At 38.4% G+C, this 9,609-nt stretch overlaps 1 long non-coding RNA gene across 1 annotated transcript; it reads left to right on the top strand.

Annotated features, from left to right (window-relative positions):
• Positions 1-1,209: 1,209 nt before the first annotated feature.
• LOC102028667 lies at positions 1,210-4,303 on the top strand. Its single transcript, XR_261400.1, has 3 exons — positions 1,210-1,316; positions 3,650-3,751; positions 4,213-4,303. It is a non-coding gene; the product is annotated as an uncharacterized LOC102028667 (long non-coding RNA).
• Positions 4,304-9,609: the final 5,306 nt, after the last annotated feature.

The following is a 9,609-nucleotide window of genomic DNA, read 5'->3' as shown; positions in this document are numbered from 1 at the left end:
GATCCTCATGCAGTTTGTGTGTGCACTGGAGTTTGGATAGCCCTGGAGCTCAGCTGTCTATGAAGACAAGTGAGGTTTACAAAATTTGTGTACACCACTTGTCCGAAGAATAGAGAATGTGCATATTTGAATTTCAGAACATGAACAATTCAAGGTCTAAGGATGGAAAGAGATACAGATAGGAATTGGTTTTTGTAATTGCCCTGCAAGAGGGCCAGTTTGGGTAGGACTATTGTACAACACACATTCAGCTGAGTGAGTGCAAAAAGTAATGGAATTTCCCAGACCCCATGAAAAAACTCCAAGATAGCAGTAGAAGGGTGTGAAATGCTTTTGGAGAGCAAGTGGGTGTATTTGTTTGTTAAGTTGGAGTGATTGTTAGAGCCCGAATAAGGATTTATCACCTCTTCAAATTGAATAATGGGGGACGGGAGAAAGTTACATGGCTGAAGTGCTGGAGACGGAGAACAGGTCGGCCCCAGTGTGGGCTCTGGAAAGACAGCCACAAAGACAGTAGGGATATGGCCAAGACGGTTTCTAACGGTGGGGTCACTGACTGAATTTCTGTTGGTTACTTTCCTTATTAATCCAGTTGGTGATTCTTACACATTTGCCTCCAGACCCGATCACAGGTAAAGCTTATGACCAGGAAGTAGTGCAGTCTCAGGCCACATTCACACAACTCTGGACACAGCAAGTGCAGCTTCATAGCGTGCCTGGGAAGGCGCCTATTTGTCTTGTCATTATTAATAATCAAGTAGTTAAAGAGGCTAAGCATTAAAACCTTGTCCTCTGCTGCGGGTTCTGAGACCGAGGATTAGGCACACAGTGCTTTTCCAGGGAAAACAAGGCTGGTTTGGGATCTCTGTTGTGAAACCCTCTGTCAAAATTAATTAAGGGAATCATGTAATTACAATTTATGCATCTAGATGGCCCCCAATGACTTGTTTCTTAATGTGGGATTAGTTTTGAAACATGAATTAGCAATGAAAAGAATAAATGGAAATGGCCTTTTTGGGATAAAACTTAAATAAAGGAGCTTAAAATCTTTGATTTAATTACATCTTAATGGCAGTTATGGCTAATGTGGAACCATTCTCCCCTTTACACTTTGTCATGTGAGGTGTAAGCCTTTGGACTGGGGGCCAGGGGGCTGAGCTGGTATGATTGTTAAAACTTGGCCATGTCATTAATTTCTTACAGGTAGCAAGGCCAGGAGATCATCACCAGCTCCTCTGTTCATCGGCAGGGCCCCGTCTGCTATTGAGTTCCTCTGGCCCTTGATAAACTGAATTATCACTAACACACACATGCTGGTGAATATATTATTTTATTTACTAATGGAGATTTCAAATAACTTTATAACATGCCAGATTCGCTAATTATCTTTTAAGGGTGTTTTGGAGAAATTCTAAATGTACTGTAATAAGGCTACATAGGACCTGATCTGAACTGGCCTTATTAATTTGAAAAATCATGTTTTTTTTCACCTGTTCTCATTATTGTTCCCTGCCTTGAGTACTACCCAGCAAGTGTCCCTCATGGTAAGTTTTCCTCTTCCAGGCCAGTGTCACTTTCATGGAGACCAAGGTCCTATTGGGGTTTCTTCCTCCCACCCTTTCCACTGTAACCCATCACACGCCCTGGGAGATCTGAGTCATCACTGCACTCAGTGATGTTCTTAAAGATTCCAGTGTGGTTTTGTCACCTTGCTATTTCAACAAAGACCCTTTTCTTTAGCTGGGAGCCTCATGAGGGCACAAGCACTGGATCTAAGCACAGGTGCATCTTGGCAAGCAGGCTTCCTTCCACACACGCATGTCCAGTGAGCAAGGGCAAATTGGTGAAGTCCATTCTGTCATCAGTATGGGGTTGGTACTCAGAGTCAGTGGAACATGTGGACTGTGTGACTTACACAAAATTCCTGACTCTCCCACTTTCTGTGTGTGACATCCCTTCAAGGCCCTCTGCTAGGTTCCTTACCTGCCAGGTCCCATCTTATACTCTGAGGTTCAACTGCAGAGATTTTCAGACCCTTGAAAGTCTCCAGCCTCTCCTTCTTATGTCCTTACCCTTCACATTCCTGTGCTTGTTCTCATCTGCTCCTTCTACTCCTACTTCATCTGTCTGGAAAGCTTCTCTAGCTGCTCAGACTGCTTTATGTCCACGTTTGTTTCCACAGCATCTCATCCCACCTGCACACCCCCAGACTAGTTGGTAGTCTCACCTTTCCAGGCTGTGAGGTCACTGGGAACAGAAACAGGACCTGTGTTATTTAGCGTTTGATCCCTACCCGCTAGCACAATGGCTGGCGTATACCCGGCACTTGTTAAGCTGCATGGAAATAACAAGTTGCTGCTGCTTGTTGGTAGATAAACAGATTGTCATCAGTACAGATAATAGAGTTCCACATGTGGAGACTTTGTTAAGAATGGAAGATTGATGCTGAAAGACACTCCAAGCAAAAGACTTGAGATGTGTATGATCTATGGTCTATCATTCTACCCTTGGAGATGTGTCTTTGTCCTATGAGCAGCAGTGTCTGAGAACACCTCCTGGAGGAGTTGATATTGGGTATATCACTGACCCGGATTTGTAGTGTTAAACAGAATTCAATACCTGGAAGCTTTGAAATCTGCAAGTTCATGGAATTGAATAAAAATTCGTGTGTGTGATTGATGAAGGTGGATTATCTATCTCTGAGTGTCCCCCCACCTTTCTTCTGCTTCTCTGCATTAACTTGGATTTCAGTTTTGTCTAGTTACCTTTCCTTATATGGCTAAAGGTATAAGGAATTACTTAAACAGCTCGGTTGGTGAGAGATTGTGAATGCTTTAATCGCTGAGCTCTTAGATGTATACGGTATTCATTATGTTTCACCTTTTGGCTTTGTTCTCAGAAAATTCCTCGATAGCTATGTGTGTGAGAACTTACTACATCAGAGTTTGGAGGAACACATCTGAGTTTGTAGAATGCCCTGGAAAATAAGAATGATGGCAGTTACTGGCATTTTCTGGATAGTTCTTTTGTTTTAGGTACCAAATTACATGCTTTTAGGGATTATATCTTATTTACACACATTTAATTTATTAGAATTAGTTTAATTTTAGTAATTAATTAATGGCAGGTGATCCTTCCCCCATCTTACCAGAGATAGAATCAAAACCCAGAAAAAGTCACCCAGCTTGTTTGTTTGTTTTTGTTCTTGTTTTTGTTTTTCTTCTGGTACCAGGAGTCAAACTCACAACCTTGCACTTGCCAGGCAGGCGCTGTGCCACTGAGCTAAATCCCCAGCCCCCACCCAGCTTGCCCAACAGCATGGCTAGTGGGAGCTAAAATCAGAACTAGAAACAAAATTGTTTCTAGAGGCCATGTTCTTGATCAGTCTGCACGGGTGAGCTTCTCACAGGACTTACTTCATAGATGAAAAAGGGTCATAGAAGCTAAGAAACTTACTGAAGATCCCACAGTCCCCATGGTGCCCCAAACCAGGCTTGAAATAAAACTCTGCTTCTCAAATCGGTGCTGCTACTGCCCAGCTTTCTTGGTAGCCTATCATATTCTGCTTCTGGTGTCTTCTAGTTTAAAACTAGTTCTGTAGAAAACCTTCCAGGGAATCTACTAATAAAGTCTTGCTTTGTTTGTGCAGTTGCTTCAACAAGCAGCAGTATGTTTCCAGGAGCTGCTTGGCTCCCCGTTCTTTATGAAGCAGCCACAATGTGTTCTTACTTCCCTGCCCTACTGTGTGAAGGTAACTAATGTAACCTTAGCACTTATGGTGGTGGCAATAGCTTTGATAAGTTGTCTTGAGAGAAGTGACTAGTGTGAACCATTGCCAGTTATGAACATGGATAGATTTAGTAGAACCTTTGTGGTGTTTTTGACATGAACTCTCTAAACGTGGAATAACTGTTTGTTCTTTTTTATTAAAAAGTACAGTATTTTAAAGCTGTAAACTATGACACCAGGCTAAGGGTACTGATAACAAGCATATTTGTTGATATGCAATTCAAATCCTTCTTCTAAAGATCTTTTCACTAAATCATTGAATGTGTAGAGCAAAAATGGTTATGGTTCAAATGGGTTTGGTATTATTAATCCATCAGCTGTCCACTGTGGAGTTTTTCTATTGCTTGCTGACCTTCTTGACAAGGTTTCTTTGCCTGTGTGTTGCCGACAACATTGCCAGTTTTCACTTAATAATTGCTGCAGGTCAACAATGTACCAGACATAGATGACACGGTGTGAATGAGACAGCTAAGACTCTTCCCTGGGGAGCTGACCAGCACACCGAGAAAAGAACAATCAGGTACTTTGTGCACTGAGCTAAGTACTGTGAAGGATATAAAAAAAGAGTAAGTAACAGACAGGCGGACCTAATCACCAAGGATTATTAGGAGTGGTCTTCTTAAAAAATGTATGTAGCTGCAAAGTATGGAGATGAAAGCAGAAAAAAAAAAGACAGAAAAGGGAGGGAAAAGATGAGGGAGTGTTCCAGGCAGAGGAATCCGCATATACAGAAATCATGAGATAGTTTACATGTTCTAGAAACTGTGAACATAGAGCACAGCGCTTGGAGAGTGGAGGATGATGTGATCGTATGAGGTACTCTTTGTTAGACAAGTAGGCAGTGTCTGTAAGGTTGTGCAAATCATGTGGCATTGGTATATTTTCAAGGACAGCAGTAGGCTACTGTAGTGTTTAAGGCAGAGAAGTTATATGATTTCACTATTTTAAAAGCTCCTTCTAGCTATTGTGTCAGGATTAGATAGACCAAAAAATTATAAACCATTATTTTAAAAGAGATAAATTAATGGAAATACAACTCATGTTCAAAGACTGGGAGGTATGATGACAGTATTGCCCAAAGTGATCTACAGAGTCAATACAATTGCTACCAAAATCCCAACAACGTTTCTTTGTATTAACAGAAAAATTCATTCTAAGTTTCATATGAAATTTCAAGAGATCCAGAATTTCCAAAACAAAGTTGAAAAAGAACAAATCCTACATCTGATTTCAAAAATTACTACAAAGTTACAGTAATTAAATTGAATAATGACACAGTGGCAAACATATATGTAAATACATATGTAAAAATATAAAAATATATCAAATGTGTGAGTTATGTGTATATGTGTGTATCTCCAATGGAATAGAACACAGAGCCCAGGGAAAAACAGTAGTACATATGACCTGTATGGAACAGAAAGAAGTTGAACTCTTGCCTTTTACTATATTCAAACATTAACTCAAGATGGCTTAAACACCTAAAAGTACCAGATAAAGCTATAAACCTCTCAGAAGGAGACATGGGAAAAATGTTTCATGAGATGGATTTTGCAGTTTCTTGCATATGATCCTCAAATTACAGGCAACAAATGAAAAGTAAATTGTAATTCATCAAAATTTAAAAAAATTTTTTTCCTTGTTTTTTTGAGACAGGTTTTTCTATGTAGTTTATGCTGGTCCTCAACTCATTATATAGCCCAGGCTGGCCTTGAACTCACAGCAAACTTCCTGCCTCAGCTTCCCAAGTGCTGGGATTACAGATGTGTGCCACTACACCTGGCCCCAAATTAAAAACTTTTATATATCAAAAGACACTATTAATACTGTGAAAAGACAGCTATAGAATGGGAGAAAATATATTTAAATCATATATCTCTTAAAAGATTAATATCTAGAACATGTAACTATTTCTACAACTCAATAATAATAATAGCAACAAGATAAATGAAATTCAATAAATGCTCCAAGATCTTGAATAGATAAACATTTCTCCAAAGATATATGAATGGGTCATAAACACAAGAAAGGATGTTCACTATAATTATTCATTAAGGAAATGCAAATCAAAACCACAGTGTGACGCTGCTTCACACTCATCAGGATGGCTATTGTGAAACAAAACAAAATGACAGCAAAATCCAGTAAATAACAGTTGTTGGTAAGGAAGTAGGGGAGTTGGGGGTCATTGTCTATTGCTTGGTGAGAATGTAAAATGGTATAGTTGCTATGGAAAAAGTATGGTGCTTCCTCATAAAATTAGACATGGAGTTACCATATAATCCAGCAATTTCACATTGAAGGTACACATCCAAAATAATAGAAAAGATTGCACTGGGTCCACCATGCCAGCACGGGGAGAGTGAGTTGCCTCCCCATGCCCCCTCCATCGTCCAGAGCAACAGTTCTTGTGGAAAGGGTGAGGGTGGTGCCAGCGGAAAGAGTGTAAGCTTGCGCCCTGCACATCTTCCATTGCTCCAGGTTGGCAATGACAGTGGGAGGAGAGTCAGCAGCATCAGTAGGAGGAGACCCCAGGACTGTGGTGCTGGCAAGAGGAGACATCTGGAGGAAGAGACACTTCCTAGGAAAGCCTCAATATCAGTGATTAAGGCTGTCTAATATTAGAAAGCTAAAAGCACCAACACAGAAAACAAAATAAAGTAGAAAATAGAAAATGACAGGATGAAGAAGCAAAATGCAATCTCAAACATCCAGCCCACCCAGGATAACTCCAAAGCACAAAGAGATAGAGGAAATTGGAAGCCAGCAAATGGAACTGTCTGAAATGATAGCAGCAGAAGTGAAAAAACAAACGGAAGAGGCCATAGAAAAAATAATCTCTAAGAAACAAAAAGAAATCACTATCAAGATAAAAGATATTAAAGCAGACACAGATAAACAAACAGAGGAACTCAGGAAAATAATGGAAACTATGAATGAAAAACAAAAACAAGAAATGGAATCAATGAAGCATATCCAAATAGAAATGCAGGACATTAGAAGGGGGGAGATAGAACATCAGACTTAGAATACAGGAATGCAACTAGTGACCAGGAAAAGAAAACTATCTCAAAAGTCACAAGAGACCACAAAAAATCAATCCAAAAGCTACAGAATGAAGAAAAGAAGAACAACAGAGGACTGACTGGAATCAATGAGAAAACTGGAGACCGCATAAAAACCATTAACAACCTCTTCATAGAAGTATTGGCAGAAAACTTCCCAAATAGGGATAAAGAATATGACATACAAATAAGTGAAGCATACAAAACTCCAAATAGCCATGATCAAAATAAATTCCCACCAAGGCACATAATAATCAAGATTCCAGAAATTCAGCACAAAAACAAAATATTAAAAGCAGTTACAGAAAAGAAACATACCACTAATAAAGGAAAACCCATCAGAATCACAGAAGACTTCTCAACAGAAACCTTCAAGTCAAGGAGACCTTGGAGTGAAGCATTTCAAGCCCTAAAGGAAAATAATCTTCAACCTGAATTGATGTATCCAGCAAAACCATCCTTCAAAATTGATGAAGGAAGAAGATACTTCCATGACAAGGAATAACAGAAGAAACTGATGACCACTAAACCAAGTGTACAGAATGCTTTGAGAGACATATTAGAAAACACAATGAAGACCACATATGCAGGCATACCAGTAGATGGAAGTCACCAGGCAAGGGAAACAGTTAAACAGAGCAGAAAGACAGGTAACAAACAACAGGGAAACAACATGGAAAAGAAAAGCCAATGTATATCAGTCATAACCACAAACATAAATGGTCTCAACTCACCAATCAAAAGAAACAGACTGGCAGAATGGATCAAGAAGCAACATCCAACAGTATGTTGCATCCAAGAAACCTAAAAAGACATTTATAGAAGAACAGTCAAAGGATGGAAAACAATTCTCCACACTACAGGAAACCAGAAAAAAGCAGGTGTAGCTATTCTATTTACAGACAGTGCAAATTTTAAGCCAACACTGATCAAAAGAGAGGAAGAAGGTCACTACATATTAGTTAAGGGAAAATTCCAATTAGAAGAGATAACAATCGTAAATATTTATGCACTGAACACAGATTCACCTAAGTACATAAAACAAATCTTAACTGACATGAAAAATCAAATAAGCCCTAACACAATTATAGTGGGGGATTTTAATACCCCAGTCTCACAAATGGATAGATCAACTAGACAAAAATTTAACAAAGAAATATTAGAATTAAACCAAGCCTGCGACCCAATGAACTTGGTAGATGTCTACAGAGTGTTCCACCTCAAAAACAAGAGAATACACATTCTTCTCAGCTGCACATGGGACATTTGCCAATATAGATATGTATTAACTGACAAAACATGTTTAACTAAATGTAGAGGAATTGAAATCATTCCATGCATACTATCTGAGCATAGTGCAGTGAAAATGGAAATCAATGACAAAGGAAACCTCAAAAACTACATTAATAGATGGAAATTAAACACACCCTTCCAAACAACCAATGGGTCATAGAGGAAATTAAAGGTGAAATTAAACACTATAAACAATTAAATGATAATACTGATACAACATACCAAAACTTATGAGATGCAATCAAAGCAGTCTTAGGAGGAAAATTTACAGCGATGAAGGCACACATCAGGAAAGCAGAACAAGCTCAAATAAACAACCTACTGTTAAACCAAACTTCTAGAAAAAGAACATATCAAACCCAAAGCCTATAAGATGCAAGATATTATAAAGATAGGAGCAGAAATCAATGCAATGGAGACTAAGAAAACCATACAAAGAATCAATGAATTGAAAAGTTGGTTGAAAAAATAAATGAAATTGTTAAACCCCTAGCCAATCTCATCAAAAAGAGGAAAGGAAAAACACAAATTCAAGCAATTAGGAATGAAAAAGGGGAAATCACAATGGGTCCTACAGAAATCCAGGAGATCATCAACACCTACTATGAGAACCTACATTTTAATAAGATGTAAAATACAGAAGAAAGAGACAGGTTCCTAAACACAATCAAACTACCAAAACTAAATCAAGCAGATATAAAAATACTAAATAACACAATTACAGCCAATGAAATTGAAAATGTAATTAAAAATTTACCAACAAAGAAAAGCTCAAGCCCTGACAAATTTACTGTGTAATTCTATGAAAAATTTAGAGAAGAACTACTGCCACTAATGCTGAAACTCTTTAAGGAAATTGAAAGGGAAGCAGTACTTCCAAAGTCATTCCTAGAAGCAAGTATTACCCTGATTCCAAAACCAGAGAAAGACCCAACCAAGAAAGAAAACTACAGACCAATCTCCCTAATGAACATAGATGCAATAATCCTTAATAAGATAATGGCAAACAGATTGCAGCAAATCATCAAGAAGATTATACATCATGACCAAGTAGGATTCATCCCAGGAATGCAGGCATGGTTCACCATACAAAAATCAATAAATGTAATGACACCATATTAACAGAACCAAAGAGAAAAACCACATGATCATCTCAGTTGATGCAGAAAAAGTTTCTGACAAAGTCTAACACTTGTTCATGATAAAAAACCTACAAAAAATTGAAATAGGTGGGCTTTACCTCAATCTTATAAGAGCCATCTATGACAAACAAATAGCTAATATATTAAGTGGTCAAAAAGTGAAAGCTTTCACTCTAAAATCAGGAACAAGACAAGGATGTCCATTATCACCACTCCTATTCAATATAGTTCTGGAAACATTAACCAGAGCAACTAGACAAGAACAAGAAATAAAAAGAACAAGGATGGGCAAGGGAGAAGTTAAATTATCATTATTTGCA

The sequence above is a fragment of the Chinchilla lanigera genome, unplaced genomic scaffold (genome assembly GCF_000276665.1).
Source record: "Chinchilla lanigera isolate Chin_1 unplaced genomic scaffold, ChiLan1.0 scaffold00029, whole genome shotgun sequence".
Classification (NCBI taxonomy): domain Eukaryota; kingdom Metazoa; phylum Chordata; class Mammalia; order Rodentia; family Chinchillidae; genus Chinchilla; species Chinchilla lanigera.
Note: the sequence above shows the minus strand (reverse complement) of the source record. Positions and strands in the feature narration are given on the sequence as shown.